This window comes from Ranitomeya variabilis, chromosome 5 (assembly GCF_051348905.1).
Source record: "Ranitomeya variabilis isolate aRanVar5 chromosome 5, aRanVar5.hap1, whole genome shotgun sequence".
NCBI classification, from domain to species: domain Eukaryota; kingdom Metazoa; phylum Chordata; class Amphibia; order Anura; family Dendrobatidae; genus Ranitomeya; species Ranitomeya variabilis.
In genome coordinates, this window is record NC_135236.1 from 8,445,670 (window position 1) to 8,468,331 (window position 22,662).

The 22,662-nt window shown below is 45.8% G+C and overlaps 1 protein-coding gene across 2 annotated transcripts in view; it reads left to right on the forward strand.

Annotated features, from left to right (window-relative positions):
* Nucleotides 1–3,375: 3,375 nt before the first annotated feature.
* Nucleotides 3,376–22,662, forward strand: part of LOC143773237 (beta-1,3-galactosyltransferase 5-like) — a 58,395-nt gene continuing 39,108 nt past the window's right edge. The window contains exon 1 of one of the 2 annotated variants that reach the window (XM_077260731.1): nucleotides 3,376–3,464. The gene's annotated coding sequence lies outside the window, so the exon portion shown is untranslated. Of the gene's footprint in view, nucleotides 3,465–3,839; nucleotides 3,890–22,662 lie in introns of those variants that run through there. The other variant, XM_077260730.1, reaches the window with a different exon arrangement.

Sequence of the window (22,662 nt, forward strand, 5' to 3'; positions counted from 1 at the left end):
AGTGCGGTGATAGTGTAGACCCCATAGTGCAGTGATAGTGTAGACCCCATAGTGCGGTGATAGTGTAGACCCATAGTGCGGTGATAGTGTAGACCCCATAGTGCGGTGATAGTGTAGACCCATAGTGCGGTGATAGTGTAGACCCCATAGTGCGGTGATAGTGTAGACCCATAGTGCGGTGATAGTGTAGACCCCATAGTGCGGTGATAGTGTAGACCCCATAGTGCGGTGATAGTGTAGACCCATAGTGCGGTGATAGTGTAGACCCCATAGTGCGGTGATAGTGTAGACCCCATAGTGCAGTGATAGTGCAGACCCATAGTTTGTTGATAGTGTAGACCCCATAGTGCGGTGATACTGTAGACCCCATAGTGTGGTGATAGTGTAGACCCCATAGTGCGGTGATAGTGTAGACCCATAGTGTGGTGATAGTGTAGACCCCATAGTGCGGTGATAGTGTAGACCCATAGTGCGGTGATAGTGTAGACCCATAGTGCGGTGATAGTGTAGACCCCATAGTGCGGTGATAGTGTAGACCCCATAGTGCAGTGATAGTGTAGACCCCATAGTGCGGTGATAGTGTAGACCCATAGTGCGGTGATAGTGTAGACCCCATAGTGCGGTGATAGTGTAGACCCATAGTGCGGTGATAGTGTAGACCCCATAGTGCGGTGATAGTGTAGACCCCATAGTGCGGTGATAGTGTAGACCCATAGTGCGGTGATAGTGTAGACCCCATAGTGCGGTGATAGTGTAGACCCCATAGTGCAGTGATAGTGCAGACCCATAGTTTGTTGATAGTGTAGACCCCATAGTGCGGTGATACTGTAGACCCCATAGTGTGGTGATAGTGTAGACCCCATAGTGCGGTGATAGTGTAGACCCATAGTGTGGTGATAGTGTAGACCCCATAGTGCGGTGATAGTGTAGACCCCATAGTGCGGTGATAGTGTAATCTGGCATCAATCGAACATCCCTTCGGTGGATATTAGCTACTCACAAATGGCAGCCTTATAAAATCCAGCTGCTGCAGCATCTCAGCGAGGATGACCCAGATCGGCGCGCTGAATTTGTAGAATGGGCAAAACAAAAATTGGAACAGGACCCTCAGTTTACACAGAACATTATGTTCAGTGATGAGGCAAACTTTTTGGGGTGGGCCATTTATATAGGGTGTTTTGCATTGAAATCTGCTGCAATTACTTCAACACAATTTCCATCCGCTCCTCATGTGTTAACCTCTGTGACATGTCAATGGCTGTAAACAAAGAAAAACTTGTAAATAACTAATGAAAGAATAAAATTACATTAAAACTAAGCACACCATTGTTTTCTTGCGAAATTCTCAATAAGTTTGATGTGTCACATGACCCTCTTCCCATTCGAAAATATAAAGTTGGATCCAAAATGGCCAACGTCAAAATGGCCGCCATGGTCACCACCCATCTTGAAAAGTTTTCCCCTCCCTTATAGTAATGTGCCACAAGCAGGAAGTTGATATCACCAACCATTCCCATTTTATTTAGGTGTATCCACATACACTGTGTTCCAAATGATTCTGCACATAGAGTTTAGGAGTGATCAGGTTAGAATTTTTTTGTTTGTCATTTAAACTCATTGATGGTGATGTGTGTCAGGGCTCTTTATATCACTGAAAGCAATTGCAGATACCTGTGCACATTAGTTTGGCCGGTGTGTCCAAATAAAGGCAAGACTACTTAAGAAGGCTGTTCCACATTATTAAGCAGCCTACATTTTTGGCCAAAATGGGAAAGAAAAAGGATGTGTCGGCTGCTGAGAAGCAACAAATTGTGGAGTATTTAGGTCAAGGCATGACTACAATCAACATTGCCAAGACACTTCATCGTGATCATCGCACAATCAAGAAGTATGTAGCTGATTCCCGGCACACACGTGTGCGTGCTGATAAGGAAAAATTGAGGACTCTTTCCAACAGGCAATTGCGTAAGGTTAAAAGAGCAGCTGCAAAAATGCCTGGTCATAGCAGCAGACAAGTTTTTGAAGCTGCTGGTGCCTCCACCGTCCCCAGAACAACAAGATGCAGGGTCCTTCAGAGGTTTGCAGCTGTGCGTAAGCCATCCTGTCGACCACCTCTATCCACTGCACACAAGCAGAAACGGCTCCAGTGGGCCAAACGATACATGAAGACTGACTTCCAAACTGTTTTGTTCACCAATGACTGTCGTGCATCGCTCGATGGTCCAGATGGATGGAGTGGAGGATGGCTGGTTGATGGACACCCCATGAAAACACGGCTAAGGCGCCAACAAGGAGGAGGTGGAGTAATGTTTTGGGCTGGAATCATGGGGAGAGAGATTGTCGGCCCCTTTATGATCCCTGAAGGGGTAAAGATGAACTCCATAATCTATGTGGAGTTTATAAAACAACACTTCCTGCCATGGTTCAAGAGGAAGAACCGTGCTTTCCGCAGCAAGATCATTTTCATGCATGATAATGCACCGTCTCATGCTGCAAAAGACACATCTGCATCTCTGGCTGCTATGGGCATAAAAGAGGACAAACTTATGGTGTGGCCACCATCTTCCCCTGACCTCAACCCCATGGAGAACCTCTGGAGCATCATCAAAAGGAGTGTCTATGATGGCGGGAGGCAGTTCACATCTAAGCAACAGCTCTGGGAGGGGATTCTGTCCACATGCAAAACAACTGAAGCAGAAACCATCCAAAAACTGACAAATACAATGGACGAGAGAGTTCAGAAGCTTCTTTCCAACAAGGGGTCCTATGTGCAAATGTAACATCACCTAGAATCAAGTTTTCACTTGAAAACTGTTTGATTTCATTCTGTAATAAGCTGATAATGCTTATAACTTCACAACTGACCATTTTTTTGTTCAAAATAATAAAAAAAAGGTTAAACTCTGCTGTGCATAATAATTTGGAACATGCATTTTGAGTGTTTATTTTTCTGTAAAAGATCCTGTTTTCATAGGCAGCTTGTTCCAAAACATTGCAATTATACTAGAATAGTAGATGACTGGAAAATAACAATGACTGCAATTCAGATGGGTAATTTAGAGAAAATAGGAGGAAATGTTATTTGCATAATAATTTGGAACACAGTGTACATGGCCCACTCTGTACACTCCATAGTGTAGACCCCATAGTGTAGACCCCATAGTGCGATCATAGTGTAGACTTCACAGATGCCGGGGGCTGTGATGTGGTGGGGATATGGCTGTGGGATCTTTCCTCTCCTTGCACAGAGGAGCAGAGCAGGTGTGATCCCATCAGGAGGAGTCTCCGGCCCCCTGGCTGAGCACTTCCCATGATGTGACGTCATATTCTCTCTCCGGCCCCCTGGCTGAGCACTTCCCATGATGTGACGTCAGATTCTCTCTCCCACCCCCAGGGATTTCCTGCATATACATCCAGACCAGATCCTGCTACTCCTCAGAGATCATCGGCAGCGGAGAGAACAGGTACGACCCACATCATCCTAATATAATCCAGGGGGAATGAATCCATGTAATGGGGGGCATTGTACTGAAGAGAGGAGTGACGGCAGCGGTCACAGAGTCTGGTGATTCTCTGCTCGTTAGACACCAGAATTTTTTGTCTATTCATCTTTTTACGTTACATTTTGTTTTCTTGTCTCCTCTATGAGACGTCGTTCACACTGTGTATTTTCTGACACATTTATTATTTCTACTGGAGGATTTATCCATATTTCTGGTGCTATAAGATTTTCCTTACAAACTCTTCCGAGTAGATTTGGAGCTCGGCTGCTGTGATCTCCCCACGGGGATCTTTATCTACGTAGCTGTTTGTTTTGGGATTTTAGCTTTTACTTTCCCCAGGTGTCGGACGTGTCCTTTCTCCCACCTTGTACAGACGGTGACCCGAGGTGAGGTGATCAGGGCGGAGAACAAGGGCGGCCGGGAGCAGGTGATAGAAAATCCTGTTCTGTATAATATTCCACAATTCACAGATAAGACAATGTCCAATCCTTCTCACATCACACGAGTCCTTCAGCAATATTCATCTCTCATTACCCTCTGATCGTGGACGATCCTTCTACCATCACACAAGTCCTTCAGTAATATTCATTTCCTCCATAAGGCTATGTGCACACGTTGCAGTTTTTACTGCGGATCCGCAGCAGTTTTCCATGCGGTGTACAGTACCATGTTAACCTATGGAAAATAAAAACTGCTGTGCACATGCTGCGGAAAAAAACGCACGAAAACGCAGCAATTTATTTTCCGCAGCATGTCAATTCTTTGTGCGGATTCCACAGCGGTTCTACACCTGCTCCATAATAGAAAACCGCAGCTGTAAAACCGCAGTAGAATCCGCACAAAAAACGCGGTAAATCCGCGATAAATCCACAGCAAAAACGCAGTGTTTTTGCCCTGCGGATTCATCAAAATCAGTGCGGAAAAATCCTCACACCAGTCCGCATCGTATGCACATACCCTTACCCTCTGGTCATGGATGATCCTTCTCACATCACACGAGTCCTTCAGCAATATTCATTTCCTCCATTACCCTCTGATCGTGGACGATCCTTCTAACATCACGAGTCCTTCAGCAATATTCATCTCTCATTACCCTCTGATCGTGGACGATCCTTCTACCGTCATGAGTCCTTCAGCAATATTCATCTCTCATTACCCTCTGATCGTGGACGATCCTTCTACCGTCATGAGTCCTTCAGCAGTGTTCATCTCCATTACCCTCTGATCGTGGACAATCCTAACATCACGAGTCCTTCAGCAATGTTCATCTCCTCCATTACCCTCTGATCGTGGACGATCCTTCTACCGTCACGAGTCCTTCAGCAATGTTCATCTCCTCCATTACCCTCTGATCGTGGACGATCCTTCTACCGTCACGAGTCCTTCAGCAATGTTCATCTCCTCCATTACCCTCTGATCGTGGACGATCCTTCTACCGTCACGAGTCCTTCAGCAATGTTCATCTCCTCCATTACCCTCTGATCGTGGACAATCCTAACATCAGAGGTTTTCTTTCCATTGAGAATTCTCTTTCCATTTGTCCTTTTATTTGGGATTTAGAGGTTTTGTCATTGATCGCCTTTGACCACAGCAAATCCCAACAATGGCCGAAGAAAGGTTTTGAAAGACTTAACACTTTTGTGAATCAATTTTTACATTGTAGCAAGCAAAAATATATTACTAGAACTCATCACATTCCAGAACACAGAGACCCCCGCTGCACCCCTCAATGTCTCCTCTGGTACTTACCAGTCACCTTCTGCAGAGTGATAGGAAAACCCAAGAAATCCAACCACAAGCCGAGAGCGACCTGCAGAATCTGTGACTGAAAGTCATGAAGTATCACACCTCCTCTGACAGCTGCAGAAGAATCAGCGTCCCTCCCGAGGTGACTTGAAGCACTTCTCATACAGAAGCTGCCATTGTGCAAGAGGTGAACCAGGAGACCTATGCTCCACAGCACCATCACTAGTGGAAGAGCAGTTACAGTGCCTTGAAAAAGTCTTAACATCTCGTAAACTTTTCCACAATTTTCATGTTACAGCCACAAACTTAAATGTATTTTATTGGTATTTTCTGTGATATAGTGTAACAAGGTGGCATGGGGAGGTAATCCCAGCTGAGTCAAATAAGCCACAGTCAGTATACACCCCGGGACCTTGTACATGAAATAAACAGGACGGATGCAGTCCTCTTCTCCTGGGTCACTGCAGCCCAGGCAATCAGGATCCAGAAGCACAGTTATGATCCAACAGGGAAATTATTTATTTGTGAACAAACGAGGTAGAAAAGGATAGGAAAAGTAGTTGCAGTAAATCCAATAAAAGTTCCTTCTCTGAACCTATTGCTAGTCACTGCAGTGTCAGCAGCAGCCACAGCAGCGGTCACCGTTCACAAGCAAAGGTAGTGAAACCTCACTCGCCAGAATCTGGACGCTTCTAGTCCCTTCGGCGGGGCACTCGCACAGTCCTGTGCCCACCTCACTGCTCCATACGCCGGAATCTGGATGCTTAAAGTCCCTCTGGCGGAGCACCACATAGTCCTGATGCCTACTTCACTGCCCGTGGTCCTGGGCAGCAATTCTGGTCCCAGACGGGGATGCACATATGCCCCAGAAGGGGGCTCCTTTTGTCCCAGGTGGGGACAGACCTTTTCCCTCAGGTCATGCTGCCTGAGCTCCAACCACAAAGCAGGAGCTTCCTGCTCCCTTGAGGCTGCAAGTCCAGCCCCCTTTCTAACCCTTTGCTGTCCCTAACCTAATATTACTCAATACAAGTTCATAACAGTGCAAACACAAGAGACATCACAGCACATACATTACAAAACAATTAAAGGGGAATTCTACATAGTCAAACAATGCAAACAGAGCACATCAATAACACACATACATTTCACAATAAGACATTAAAACAAAGGTACACATAATGTGCACGGGACCAGCACATAGGAGAGAGGGGGGGGCAATGAGGTTCTCCGCCACCTCCCTACACTCCTCCAACCTAAAACACTGTCATCCTCGACCGTCAGAACCTAAAATAACCCCAGTCCTTAAAACTTACAGTCCATAAACAAGTCATTCATAGTGGCTTGATGACCAACTTATTACACAGTTCATAACACGGTTCGATCCTTGGCAAAAAATTTTGGGCCCCCTTGAGACTCCGCCCAGGCTCCACCTCTCGAACTCTCCGCAGCCCCACCTCGTGGAAAAACTCCACTTCTCATCAATCACACATTAACAATTCCCATCGCCAGATCACACATATAGCCAGAAGCTTTTGTTTTGGCCAAAAGATTTTTTAAGCTGCCACCACGACAAGGTAGACTCTTTTGGCTGACCTTTACTCTACTCTAACCTATTAATGATGTGTCTCCCATCCTGCCCCGTGTCTCCTTACTGTATCCATACCTCCCCCGTGTCTCCATTCTTCCCCCTGTGTCTCCATTCTCACCCCCTGTGTCTTCATTCTTCCCCATGTCTCCATTCTTCCCTGTGTCTCCATTCTCGCCCCCTGTGTCTCCATTCTTCCCCGTGTCTCCATCCTTGCCCCCTCTGTCTCCATCCTTGCCCCCTCTGTCTCCATTCTTCCTCCTGTGTCTCCATTCTTCCCCGTGTCTCCATTCTTCCCCCTATGTCACCATTCTTCATCCTGTGTCTCCATTCTTCCTCCTGTGTCTCCATTCTTTCTCCTGTGTCTCCATCCTTCGCCCTGTCTCCATTCTTCCCCATGTCTCCATTATTCCCCGTGTGCCTTCATTCTTCTCCCTGTGCCTCCATTCTTCTTCCTGTGTCTCCATCCTTCCCCCGTGTCTCCATTCTTCCCCCGTGTCTCCATTCTTCCCCCTATGTCACCATTCTTCGTCCTGTGTCTCCATTCTTCCCCCCTATGTCTCCATTCTTCCTCCTGTGTCTCCATCCTTCGCCGTGTCTCCATTCTTCCCCGTGTGTCTCCATTATTCCCCGTGTGCCTCCATTCTTCCCCCTGTGTCTCCATTCTTCCCCCTGTGTCTCCATTCTTCCCCCTGTGTCTCCATTCTTCCCCCGTGTCTCCATTCTTCCCCCTGTGTCTCCATTCTTCCCCCTGTGTCTCCATTCTTCCCCCTATGTCACCATTCTTCGTCCTGTGTCTCCATTCTTCACCCCTATGTCTCCATTCTTCCTCCTGTGTCTCCATCCTTCGCCGTGTCTCCATTCTTCCCCATGTCTCCATTATTCCCCGTGTGCCTCCATTCTTCCCCCTGTGTCTCCATTCTTCCCCCTGTGTCTCCATTCTTCCCCCTGTGTCTCCATTTTTCCCCGTGTCTCCATTCTTCCTCCTGTGTCTCCATTCTTCCCCCTGTGCCTCCATTCTTCCCCCTTTGTCTCCATTCTTCCCCCTTTGCCTCCATTCTTCCCCGTGTCTCCATCCTGCCCCCTGTGTCTCCATTCTTCCTCCTGTGTCTCCATTCTTCCCCCCGTGTCTCCATTCTTCCCCCCGTGTCTCCATTCTTCCCCCCGTGTCTCCATTCTTCCCCCCGTGTCTCCATTCTTCCCCCCGTGTCTCCATTCTTCCCCCCGTGTCTCCATTCTTCCCCGTGTCTCCATTCTTCCCCCTCTGTCTCCATTCTTCCCCCTGTGCCTCCATTCTTCCCCCTTTGCCTCCATTCTTCCCCGTGTCTCCATCCTTCCTCCTGTGTCTCCATCCTGCCCCCTGTGTCTCCATCCTGCCCCCTGTGTCTCCATTCTTCCTCCTGTGTCTCCATTCTTCCCCCCGTGTCTCCATTCTTCCTCCGTGTCTCCATTCTTCCCCCCGTGTCTCCATTCTTCCCCCCGTGTCTCCATTCTTCCCCCCGTGTCTCCATTCTTCCCCTTGTGTGTCCATTCTTCCTCCTGTGACTCCATTCTTCCCCCCGTGTCTCCATTCTTCCCCCCGTGTCTCCATTCTTCCCCCCGTGTCTCCATTCTTCCCCCCGTGTCTCCATTCTTCCCCGTGTCTCCATTCTTCCCCCTATGTCACCATTCTTCTTCCTCTGTCTCCATTCTTCCTCCTGTGTCTCCATTCTTCCCCCTATGTCACCATTCTTCCCCTTGTGTCTCCATTCTTCCCCTTGTGTCTCCATTCTTCCCCTTGTGTCTCCATTCTTCCCCTTGTGTGTCCATTCTTCCTCCTGTGTCTCCATTCTTCCTCCTGTGTCTCCATTCTTCCCCCCGTGTCTCCATTCTTCCCCCGTGTCTCCATTCTTCCCCTTGTGTGTCCATTCTTCCTCCTGTGGCTCCATTCTTCCTCCTGTGTCTCCATTCTTCCCCCCGTGTCTCCATTCTTCCCCCGTGTCTCCATTCTTCCCCTTGTGTGTCCATTCTTCCTCCTGTGGCTCCATTCTTCCTCCTGTGTCTCCATTCTTCCCCCTGTGTGTCCATTCTTCCTCCTGTGGCTCCATTCTTCTCCCCGTGTCTCCATTCTTCCCCCCGTGTCTCCATTCTTCCCCTTGTGTCTCCATTCTTCCCCTTGTGTCTCCATTCTTCCCCTTGTGTGTCCATTCTTCCTCCTGTGTCTCCATTCTTCCCCCCGTGTCTCCATTCTTCCCCCGTGTCTCCATTCTTCCCCTTGTGTGTCCATTCTTCCTCCTGTGGCTCCATTCTTCCTCCTGTGTCACCCATCCTGCCTATGTGCCGCTTTCAATAAAAATAAAAAACCCTTTGTCCTTCCCTTGTTGCGCTCCTGTGGCCATGTTCCCTCCACACAGTTCAGGCGCGCACTCTCCAGCGAATGACAATGACGTCATACAGCGGCGATGTTCGTGCTGACGTCAGCTGCCTGCCACTGATTGGCCGGTGGCTTTTAACTATTGCTGTGCATGCCCAAGTCCGCATCTCGGACGCAGGTTCAGTTACTGCATCGGCAGAATCCTGCAGCTGGGGCCCGATGACCAGGAGAGACCGGGCCCGATGTGGGCCCCCTCTAGTCATCAGGCCCCATACACCAGTCAGGGCTGTAATGCCCTGATGGCGGCCCTGGTGTCAACACTATATTACATGCCACCAGTAGCCAACTGAGGCGTACCATCAGGTCCATCCCAGTGGGAGAATTCACTAGAATTAAGAGAAATTGTAGTAAGTCAGGATTTGACACTTGCGCTAGATCAATCAACGAGGCGGCTCAAACTCCGGAATTATCCCCAATGGACATTAAATAGGGCCCGCGATATAGAGCATCAGAAACAACGGCCGGATCTGATTGGTCCAAAAATTACTGACAATGCACTAAACTACAGCGTCGGGCAAAAACCTTTTATTTGTTTACAATATAGTCCCCAATTTAATAAAATCAAAACAATTATTAACAAACGTCTTCCCATTCTATATGGAGATGAGACTTTAGAGGCGATTCTGGGGTCTGGGGACAATATCGCTGCCCGTAAGGCCCCTCTTTGGGAAACACAATTTCTCCTAGCATGTTACTTATACTAGCATACCTATTGTCATACCCTATCGCCCTTATCTAGTGGCATCACTAAGTCCGGCCAGTGAAGTTCTTCTCTACACAGTGGAGGACACTTCCCATTAATCCTCGGGACTATTACATCTTTTAACAAACACCTCGTATTAAATCCGGATTTTTGGCTCAACGACAGTAAGTTTTTCTCCTTATATATACCTTATATATTCTCAGAATCATTCAGATCTATTACTCATGTTATCATATGTATCTATCGCAGCGCGGGGATTATTTTTGCCTTTTACTAGTTCTCGGATTTTAGCAGGTATACAAAACACAAAAGAAAAAGCAAAGGCCATAAAGACGGGGATCACCAGACAGCAGGATTTTATGCAGAGAGGATCACAGAACTTTATTAAGGTATAACACAGGTAATGAAAACATTAAAAAACAGTAAGAAAGACTATTGCCCAGAATAAGGCACATGCCTGAAACCTGATTTAAAGGGGACAGTAAAAGATACATAAATACATATAAGTGCACCTGGTCCTAAGAGTCCTATATGGACAGCATATTTATCACCATATATGGTAAAGATAATTCCATATAGAACCCCAATAAGTTTCAATATAAGCAGATTAACAATTCTAAAGAGACTGAAGATAGGTCTATAATAAGGCCTTCAAATCAACAGCCACAGATAGTATACCAACACAGTGGAAAACACTCAGCAGTAAAAATGTAGACAAAACATGCAAAAGAGGCAGGTATAGTTACCCTAAATGTCCTGCAGAGATAATAGACTTATGCAGGACCAGAGTATAGCATTCTGAGTGAGCTGGTTACCCATAAACAGACTAAGACCAGAGCAAGCACCCCAATAGTCTCCCCATGAGGCAAACGGGTCTAATAACCCTCAGATCACATCAGGCATGAAAAAGGAACAAAAACCCGACGCGTGTCGCCACTAGGGTGGCTTCATCAGGGGTATGATTTTCGCTACCGATACCCATGTTAAATACCTTCTATAATAGCGTGTAAGTAAGTGCAGCCGTGAGAAATCAGACGAGATCAGGCAGGCGGCGTGTAACACAATCCATTGCGCATGCTCCGGCTTCATCGGCCGGAAACCACCATTGCTAAGCAACGGTAAACAAAAGGCAGGAGCGTATACTGGCTCTCACATAAGGAGTAGTGGCCGCAAAGTGCCGGCACAAATAGAGACATAACATACATACATCGAGGAGACCAGCACATTGGTCCGTATAAATATCAGCATCCAAATACCGGCACAGGGCGGTCAGCCAAAGCCACCGGTCACTAGTAGGAAAAACCTACTGTGCAAGCGCCTGGCTTGTTCGGAGCCAAAAGACTTGGTTTCCTAGTAACCATACACATAAACATGGGCGCGGATAAACCCTGTATACATACAGGGTCAGATGACAACCACACAGCTGCACATACATGGATACAAGTATAGTGGATGGTATCCACAGACGCCGGTCACTGCTAGGAAATACCTGCTGCGCAGGCGCCTAGCTTCTTCGGAGCCAGAGACACAGTTCCCTGGTAGCTAAGGACGCTACTGGGTCTGTATAAGTATCAACCTCCAAATACCGGCACAGGGCGGTCAGCCAAAGGCACCGGTCACTAGTAGGAAATACCTGCTGCGCAGGCGCCTGGCTTCTTCGGAGCCAGAGACACAGTTCCCTGGTAGCTAAGGACACTACTGGGTCTGTATAAGTATCAACCTCCAAATACCGGCACAGGGCGGTCAGCCAAAGGCACCGGTCACTAGTAGGAAATACCTGCTGCGCAGGCGCCTGGCTTCTACAAGGCCGGAGACACAGTTACCCAGTAGCCATAGACGTGAACATAAGCGCAGATATGCACTGCTTGTATGCCGGTTCAAGCAGCGCCTGATGAACACCACACAACTGCGCCTGTATAGATGCAGGTACATTAGAAAATAAACATCATAGTTAGCTGCATAAGACCGAAACCTCCGGTGCCCAGCAGTCATATATCTTTGTATAGGCATCACCCACACCTCCACCGGAGCAGAAGCGGCATGTGGTGACGTGTTACCCACCACCACATAGAAGGTATAGGTATAGGCTTCCCCTAGCAGGTGGCCGGAGGTAGGTAGATCGCTCCAGAACACCGTTGTCCAATACAAGATGCCCGCTACGCAGGCATCTATCTGCAGCAGCAAGAAAAGACCCCAACCTACATATCCCCGGTAACATACATAGGTGCCTGGGAGAAAGCTGGTTATAGGAGCCCCTCTTATAAATCAACATAGAAAGATTCACAAGATATGAAGCATTTAATAGGGTCACATATTAACAATGTTGTAACATTCTCCTGTCCCATTACAAAAGATGTCCCAATAGTTACTAAGTTCTGACAATAGCAAACTGCGTCTGTTGGTAGACACTAGAAAACAGATGGTATAACCCATTACATCGGCCATGTGTAAAATACAGAGCTTTCCAAGAGGGGAATGAAATACCAAATTCTCTGGGGGATACCCACTAATAAAGAAGGCAGCTCAATATTACTGGAGGACACATACTCAAATGGAAACATAATGTAACACCAGTGACCAACGGGAAGTCCCCTCAAAGAATAGAGAACCCCCAACACTGGCCACTGTGTATAGTCCCCAGGATTAGTATCGTCATGGAGAAAAGACAGGTACCTGCTGCCCCAGCAAATGGAAAGGGGAAACAGACACAGTAGCCACAACAAATAATACACATCCTGTTCAAAAAGATAATATGCTGTCCATATAGGTAAAAATGCCCAAAGGAGGAATGAAATACAAATACCTAGTGCCAAATGACACAATATGCTGTCCATAAGGAGGAGTCAATAATAAACAAACCTTGGTATAATGTATACCATGTATTGGGTGTTATCCCCCCTCCTTTCCTCTCCCCCCAACAGGTCATATACATTTATAAAAGCCGGTAAACAACAGGTCCTCGTTAAGACCCATCGGGGCCACAGAATTCAAGTCAAAAATCCATTTTGATTCCCGTCTGAGTAGTTCCGAAGTAATATTGCCCCCTCTGATGTTTACGGGGACTTTGTCCAAACCCAAAATCCTGGTTCCTTTCCACAGGGAATTGTGATCCGTGAGTTAGTGTGTAGCCACTGAAGTGAGGGACTTTCCTTTTATCTTGTCCTTTTTTGCCGTGGTGATGTTCGAAAAATGTTGCTGGATTCTCTTCCTTAGTTCTTGGGTTGTTTGCCCAACATAAACCTTTGGACACGGGCACACCAGAGCATAGACCAGGTTTTTAGTCCTGCAGTTAAAATATGTTCTGGGGGCAATCTGGAAAGGCAAAGATGGTAACATGACATTAGTGTCTCCAGCCGTAAAGGGACAGATGTGGCAATTCCCACATGGGAACGTACCACGGAGACGAAACCCACTGTTGGTACTCACAGTGGGACGTTGAAAGTGGCTATGGCTAAGACAATCTTTAAGATTCCTGGCTCTTCTTGCTATTAAATTGGGCCTGGGCGAGAGATGTGGTAATAGCTTAGATTCACTCAATAACAGACCCCAGTATCTGGACAGGATATTACGTACATCCTGCCATTGATTGTTGTAAGAAGTAATTATCCCCAATGGTCTACCAGGGGTCTTAGCCCCAGGACATAATAGATTGGCCCTCTACTGACCTCTGGCCTCCACAAATGCCCGTGAAATTACCTTTGTTGGGTAGCCTCTTTCTTTGAATCTTGACGTCAGCTCACGAGAATGCATATTGTGTCATTTGGCACTAGGTATTTGTATTTAATTCCTCCTTTGGGTATTTTTACCTATATGGACAGCATATTATCTTTTTGAACAGGATGTGTATTATTTGTTGTGGCTACTGTGTCTGTTTCCCCTTTCCATTTGCTGGGGCAGCAGGTACCTGTCTTTTCTCCATGACGATACTAATCCTGGGGACTATACACAGTGGCCAGTGTTGGGGGTTCTCTATTCTTTGAGGGGACTTCCCGCTGGTCACTGGTGTTACATTATGTTTCCATTTGAGTATGTGTCCTCCAGTAATATTGAGCTGCCTTCTTTATTAGTGGGTATCCCCCAGAGAATTTGGTATTTCATTCCTGTCTTGGAAAGCTCTGTATTTTACACATGGCCGATGTAATGGGTTATACCATCTGTTTTCTAGTGTCTACCAACAGACGCAGTTTGCTATTGTCAGAACTTAGTAACTATTGGGACATCCTTTGAAATGGGACAGGAGAATGTTACAACATTGTTAATATGTGACCTTATTAAATGCTTCATATCTTGTGAATCTTTCTATGGTGATTTATAATAGGGGCTCCTATAACCAGCTTTCTCCCAGGCACCTATGTATGTTACCGGGGATATGTAGGTTGGGGTCTTTTCTTGCTGCTGCAGATAGATGCCTGCGTAGCGGGCATCTTGTATTGGATAACGGTGTTCTGGAGCGATCTACCTACCTCCGGCCACCTGCTAGGGGAAGCCTATACCTATACCTTCTATGTGGTGGTGGGTAACACGTCACCACATGCCGCTTCTGCTCCGGTGTAGGTGTGGGTGATGCCTATACAAAGATATATGACTGCTGGGCACCGGAGGTTTCCGTCTTATGCAGCTAACTATGATGTTTATTTTCTAATGTACCTGCATCTATACAGGCGCAGTTGTGTGGTGTTCATCAGGCGCTGCTTGAACCGGCATACAACAGTGCATATCTGCGCTTATGTCCACGTCTATGGCTACTGGGTAACTGTGTCTCCGGCCTTGTAGAAGCCAGGCGCCTGCGCAGCAGGTATTTCCTACTAGTGACCGGTGCCTTTGGCTGACCGCCCTGTGCCGGTATTTGGAGGTTGATACTTATACAGACCCAGTAGCGTCCTTAGCTACCAGGGAACTGTGTCTCTGGCTCCGAAGAAGCTAGGCGCCTGCGCAGCAGGTATTTCCTAGCAGTGACCGGCGTCTGTGGATACCATCCACTATACTTGTATCCATGTATGTGCAGCTGTGTGGTTGTCATCTGACCCTGTATGTATACAAGGTTTATCCGCGCCCATGTTTATGTGTATGGTTACTAGGAAACCAAGTCCTTTGGCTCCGAACAAGCCAGGCGCTTGCGCAGTAGGCGTCTCCTACTAGTGACCGGTGGCTTTGGCTGACCGCCCTGTGCCGGTATTTGGATGCTGATATTTAGACGGACCAATGTGCTGGTCTCCTTGATGTATGTATGTTATGTCTCTATTTGTGCCGGCACTTTGCGACCACTACTTAGTCTGTTTATGGGTAACCAGCTCACTCAGAATGCTATGCTCTGGTCCTGCATAAGTCTATTATCTCTGCAGGACATTTAGGGTAACTATACCTGCCTCTTTTGCATGTTTTGTCTACATTTTTACTGCTGAGTGTTTTCCACTGTGTTGGTATACTATCTGTGGCTGTTGATTTGAAGGCCTTATTATAGACCTATCTTCAGTCTCTTTAGAATTGTTAATCTGCTTATATTGAAACTTATTGGGGTTCTATATGGAATTATCTTTACCATATATGGTGATAAATATGCTGTCCATATAGGACTCTTAGGACCAGGTGCACTTATATGTATTTATGTATCTTTTACTGTCCCCTTTAAATTAGGTTTCAGGCATGTGCCTTATTCTGGGCAATAGTCTTTCTTACTGTTTTTTAATGTTTTCATTACCTGTGTTATACCTTAATAAAGTTCTGTGATCCTCTCTGCATAAAATCCTGCTGTCTGGTGATCCCCGTCTTTATGGCCTTTGCTTTTTCTTTTGTGTTTTCTATCTATTTTCATTGGCCAAGGTTGGATCCCAGTAGCAATTATTCCATGGTGCCCCCAAATTTTTATATGTAGGATTTTAGCAGGTATACGCAGAACCTGTTGTGACCACAGCAGCTCTCTATAAATTCTGACCTTTTAGTCTGTTACTCGCACGTGGAGCGCCAGTGTTTATTTGCACTACAAAATACACTTACCGTAGGTTTGTGGGTGTAAAGCGAAAAAATGTGGAAAAGTTCACGGGGTATGAAGACTTTTGAAGGCACTGGATATTCTTGTACAAGGTGTGGTATTATAGTAGCTTTATTCTTGAATATAAAATGAGCAGTATTATAGCAGTTTCTGATTCTTATCTTTAACCCCTTCAAACCCTGTCTTCACCTTCCTGACCGGGACAATTTTTACAATTCTGACCATGGTCCCTTTATGAGGTCATAACTCTGGAGCTTCCGTGGATCCCGGTGATTCGGAGACTGTTTTCTCGTGACATATTGTACTTCATGGTAACATTTCTCTGATGTGACTTACGTTTAGTTATGAAAATATCGTAAATTCGGCAGAAATGTAGCAATTTTCAAACTTTAAATTTTTATCGCCTTAAATCAGAGAGTCGGGTCACATAAAAGTTAATAAATAGCATTTTCCCATAGATGTTTCACAGAAGTTTATAACGTTGAGCTGTGAAAATTAAAAAATTCCATTTTTCCCACACTATGTTTTGACGCTCCAAACTTTGCATTTTCTAACGGTAAGGCCGGGGTCACACCTGTGAGTGCAATGTGAGAAAATTCACATCAATACCCGGCACTGCCGCCGGCACCGGGACATGGAAATACATGGCAGCCGCACGCTCCGCTCCTGAGTGCCGGCGGCAGTGCCGGGTATTGATGCGAGTTTCTCACATTGCACTCACAAGTGTGACCCCGGACTAACAGTAGAAATTGTACCATGCATTTTGTGGAGCAATTTCTCGTGAGGACGCCGATATCCCATATGTGGGGGAAATCTACTGTTTGGGCGCACGGCAGAGCTCAGAAGGGAAGGAGTGCCATTTGAATTTTTAACCCCTTACCGACATCAAGAGTACATTTACACCGATATCAGACTCCCTCCCTTTGATGTGGGCTCTGCCGGAGCCTACATCTTTCTGGGACATGTCAGCTGTTTTGAACAGTATATTCTTCCATATAGGAGGAGTATTATAGTAGTTATATTCTTGTATATAGGGAGCAGTATTATAGTAGTTATATTCTTGCACATAGGGGGCAGTATTATAGTAGTTATATTCTTGTACATAGGGGCAGTATTATAGTAGTTATATTCTTGCACATAGGCGCAGTATTATAGTAGTTATATTCTTGTACATAGGGGCAGTATTATAGTAGTTATATTCTTATATATAGGGAGCAGTATTATAGTAGTCATATTCTTGTACATAGGGGCAGTATTATAGTAGTTATATTCTTATATATAGGGAGCAGTATTATAGTAGTTATATTCTTATATATAGGGAGCAGTATTATAGTAGTTATATTCTTGTACATAGGACAAGTATTATAGTAGTTATATTCTTGTACATAGGGGCAGTATTATAGTAGTTATATTCTTGTACATAGGAGCAGTATTATAGTAGTTATATTCTTGTACATAGGACAAGTATTATAGTAGTTATATTCTTGTACATAGGGGCAGTATTATAGTAGTTATATTCTTGTACATAGGGACAGTATTATTGTAGTTATATTCTTGTACATAGGGGCAGTATTATAGTAGTTATATTCATGTACATAGAGGCAGTATTATAGTAGTTATATTCTTGTACATAGGAGCAGTATTATAGTAGTTATATTCTTGTACATAGGGGCAGTATTATAGTAGTTATATTCTTGTACATAGGGGCAGTATTATAGTAGTTATATTCTTGTACATAGGAGCAGTATTATGATAGTTATATTCTTGTACATAGGGAGCAGTATTATAGTAGATATATTCTTGTACATAGGACAAGTATTATAGTAGTTATATTCTTGTACATAGGAGCAGTATTATAGTAGTTATATTCTTGTACATAGGAGCAGTATTATAGTAGTTATATTCTTGTACATAGGAGCAGTATTATAGTAGTTATATTCTTGTACATAGGAGCAGTATTATAGTAGTTATATTCTTGTACATAGGAGCAGTATTATAGTAGTTATAATCTTGTACATAAGAGCAGTATTATAGTAGTTATATTCTTGTACATAGGAGCAGTATTATAGTAGTTATATTCTTGTACACAGGAGCAGTATTATAGTAGTTATATTCTTGCACATAGGGGGCAGTATTATAGTAGTTATATTCTTGTACATAGGCGCAGTATTATAGTAGTTATATTCTTGTACATAGGACAATGTTATGGTTCTCAATGGCAAGAGAACATAGCCCAGCAAACATAAGTACTAGCTCTTGGAAGGATGGAAACTAAACTGACCATGAACTAAACCTGCCGCACAACTAACAGTAGCCGGGTAGCGTTGCCTACGTTTTTTATCCCTAGACGCCCAGCGCCGGCCGGAGGACTAACTAATCCTGGCAGAGGAAAATATAGTCCTGGCTCACCTCTAGAGAAATTTCCCCGATAGGCAGACAGAGGCCCCCACATATATTGGCGGTGATTTTAGATGAAATGACAAACGTAGTATGAAAATAGGTTTAGCAAAATTGAGGTCCGCTTACTAGATAGCAGGAAGACAGAAAGGGCACTTTCATGGTCAGCTAAAAACCCTATCAAAATACCATCCTGAAATTACTTTAAGACTCTAGTATTAACTCATAACATCAGAGTGGCAATTTCAGATCACAAGAGCTTTCCAGACACAGAAACGAAACTACAGCTGTGAACTGGAACAAAATGCAAAAACAAACGAGGACTAAAGTCCAACTTAACTGGGAGTTGTCTAGCAGCAGGAACATGCACAGAAAGGCTTCTGATTACAATGTTGACCGGCATGGAAGTGACAGAGGAGCAAGGTTAAATAGCGACTCCCACATCCTGATGGAAACAGGTGAACAGAGGGGATGATGCACACCAGTTCAATTCCACCAGTGGCCACCGGGGGAGCCCAAAATCCAATTTCACAACAGTACCCCCCCCTCAAGGAGGGGGCACCGAACCCTCACCAGAACCACCAGGGCGATCAGGATGAGCCCTATGAAAGGCACGGACCAGATCGGAGGCATGAACATCAGAGGCAGTCACCCAAGAATTATCCTCCTGACCGTATCCCTTCCATTTGACCAGATACTGGAGTTTCCGTCTGGAAACATGGGAGTCCAAGATTTTTTCCACAACGTACTCCAACTCGCCCTCAACCAACACCGGAGCAGGAGGCTCAACGGAAGGCACAACCGGTACCTCATACCTGCGCAACAATGACCGATGAAAAACATTATGAATAGAAAAAGATGCAGGGAGGTCCAAACGGAAGGACACAGGGTTAAGAATCTCCAATATCTTGTACGGGCCGATGAACCGAGGCTTAAACTTAGGAGAAGAAACCCTCATAGGGACAAAACGAGAAGACAACCACACCAAGTCCCCAACACAAAGCCGAGGACCAACCCGACGCCGGCGGTTGGCAAAAAGCTGAGTCTTCTCCTGGGACAACTTCAAATTGTCCACTACCTGCCCCCAAATCTGATGCAACCTCTCCACCACAGCATCCACTCCAGGACAATCCGAAGATTCCACCTGACCAGAAGAAAATTGAGGATGAAACCCCGAATTACAGAAAAAAGGAGACACCAAGGTGGCAGAGCTGGCCCGATTATTGAGGGCAAACTCCGCTAAAGGCAAAAAAGCAACCCAATCATCCTGATCTGCAGACACAAAACACCTCAAATATGTCTCCAAGGTCTGATTCGTCCGCTCGGTCTGGCCATTAGTCTGAGGATGGAAAGCAGACGAGAAAGACAAATCTATGCCCATCCTAGCACAGAATGCTCGCCAAAATCTAGACACGAATTGGGTTCCTCTGTCAGAAACGATATTCTCCGGAATACCATGCAAACGGACCACATTTTGAAAAAACAGAGGAACCAACTCGGAAGAAGAAGGCAACTTAGGCAGGGGAACCAAATGGACCATCTTAGAGAAACGGTCACACACCACCCAGATGACAGACATCTTCTGAGAAACAGGAAGATCCGAAATAAAATCCATCGAGATGTGCGTCCAGGGCCTCTTCGGGATAGGCAAGGGCAACAACAATCCACTAGCCCGAGAACAACATGGCTTGGCCCGAGCACAAACGTCACAAGACTGCACAAAGCCTCGCACATCTCGAGACAGGGAAGGCCACCAGAAGGACCTTGCCACCAAATCCCTGGTACCAAAGATTCCAGGATGACCTGTCAACGCAGAAGAATGAACCTCAGAAATGACTTTACTGGTCCAATCATCAGGAACAAACAGTCTACCAGGTGGGCAACGATCAGGTCTATCCGCCTGAAACTCCTGCAAGGCCCGCCGCAGGTCTGGAGAAACGGCAGACAATATCACTCCATCCTTAAGGATACCTGTAGGTTCAGAGTTACCAGGGGAGTCAGGCTCAAAACTCCTAGAAAGGGCATCCGCCTTAACATTCTTAGAACCCGGCAGGTAGGACACCATAAAATTAAACCGAGAGAAAAACAACGACCAGCGCGCCTGTCTAGGATTCAGGCGTCTGGCGGACTCAAGATAAATTAGATTTTTGTGGTCAGTCAATACCACCACCTGATGTCTAGCCCCCTCAAGCCAATGACGCCACTCCTCAAAAGCCCACTTCATGGCCAAAAGCTCCCGATTCCCAACATCATAATTCCGCTCGGCGGGCGAAAATTTACGCGAGAAAAAGGCACAAGGTCTCATCACGGAACAATCGGAACTTCTCTGCGACAAAACTGCCCCAGCTCCGATTTCAGAAGCGTCGACCTCAACCTGAAAAGGAAGAGCAACATCAGGCTGACGCAACACAGGGGCGGAAGAAAAGCGGCGCTTAAGCTCCCGAAAGGCCTCCACAGCAGCAGGGGACCAATCAGCAACATCAGCACCCTTCTTAGTCAAATCAGTCAATGGTTTAACAACATCAGAAAAACCAGCAATAAATCGACGATAAAAGTTAGCAAAGCCCAAAAATTTCTGAAGACTCTTAAGAGAAGAGGGTTGCGTCCAATCACAAATAGCCTGAACCTTGACAGGATCCATCTCGATGGAAGAGGGGGAAAAAATATATCCCAAAAAGGAAATCTTTTGAACCCCAAAAACGCACTTAGAACCCTTCACACACAAGGAATTAGACCGCAAAACCTGAAAAACCCTCCTGACCTGCTGGACATGAGAGTCCCAGTCATCCGAAAAAATCAAAATATCATCCAGATACACAATCATAAATTTATCCAAATAATCACGGAAAATGTCATGCATAAAGGACTGAAAGACTGAAGGGGCATTTGAAAGACCAAAAGGCATCACCAAATACTCAAAGTGGCCCTCGGGCGTATTAAATGCGGTCTTCCACTCATCCCCCTGCTTAATTCGCACCAAATTATACGCCCCACGGAGATCTATCTTAGAGAACCACTTGGCCCCCTTTATGCGAGCAAACAAATCAGTCAGCAGTGGCAACGGATATTGATATTTAACCGTGATTTTATTCAAAAGCCGATAATCAATACACAGTCTCAAAGAGCCATCTTTCTTAGCCACAAAGAAAAAACCGGCTCCCAAGGGAGATGACGAAGGACGAATATGTCCCTTTTCCAAGGACTCCTTTATATATTCTCGCATAGCAGCATGTTCAGGCACAGACAGATTAAATAAACGAGCCTTAGGGTATTTACTACCCGGAATCAAATCTATGGCACAATCGCACTCCCGGTGCGGAGGTAATGAACCAAGCTTAGGTTCTTCAAAAACGTCACGATATTCAGTCAAGAATTCAGGAATCTCAGAGGGAATAGATGATGAAATGGAAACCACAGGTACGTCCCCATGCGTCCCCTTACATCCCCAGCTTAACACAGACATAGCTTTCCAGTCAAGGACTGGGTTATGAGATTGCAGCCATGGCAATCCAAGCACCAACACATCATGTAGGTTATACAGCACAAGAAAGCGAATAATCTCCTGATGATCCGGATTAATCCGCATAGTTACTTGTGTCCAGTATTGTGGTTTATTACTAGCCAATGGGGTGGAGTCAATCCCCTTCAGGGGTATAGGAGTTTCAAGAGGCTCCAAATCATACCCACAGCGTTTGGCAAAGGACCAATCCATAAGACTCAAAGCGGCGCCAGAGTCGACATAGGCATCCGCGGTAATAGATGATAAAGAACAAATCAGGGTCACCGATAGAATAAACTTAGACTGTAAAGTGCCAATTGAAACAGACTTATCAAGCTTCTTAGTACGCTTAGAGCATGCTGATATAACATGAGTTGAATCACCGCAATAGAAGCACAACCCATTTTTTCGTCTTAAATTCTGCCGTTCACTTCTGGACAGAATTCTATCACATTGCATATTCTCTGGCGTCTTCTCAGTAGACACCGCCAAATGGTGCACAGGTTTGCGCTCCCGCAGACGCCTATCGATCTGGATAGCCATTGTCATGGACTCATTCAGACCCGCAGGCACAGGGAACCCCACCATAACATCCTTAATGGCATCAGAGAGACCCTCTCTGAAATTCGCCGCCAGGGCGCACTCATTCCACTGAGTAAGCACAGCCCATTTACGGAATTTCTGGCAGTATATTTCAGCTTCGTCTTGCCCCTGAGATAGGGACATCAAGGCCTTTTCCGCCTGAAGCTCTAACTGAGGTTCCTCATAAAGCAACCCCAAGGCCAAAAAAAACGCATCCACATTGAGCAACGCAGGATCCCCTGGAG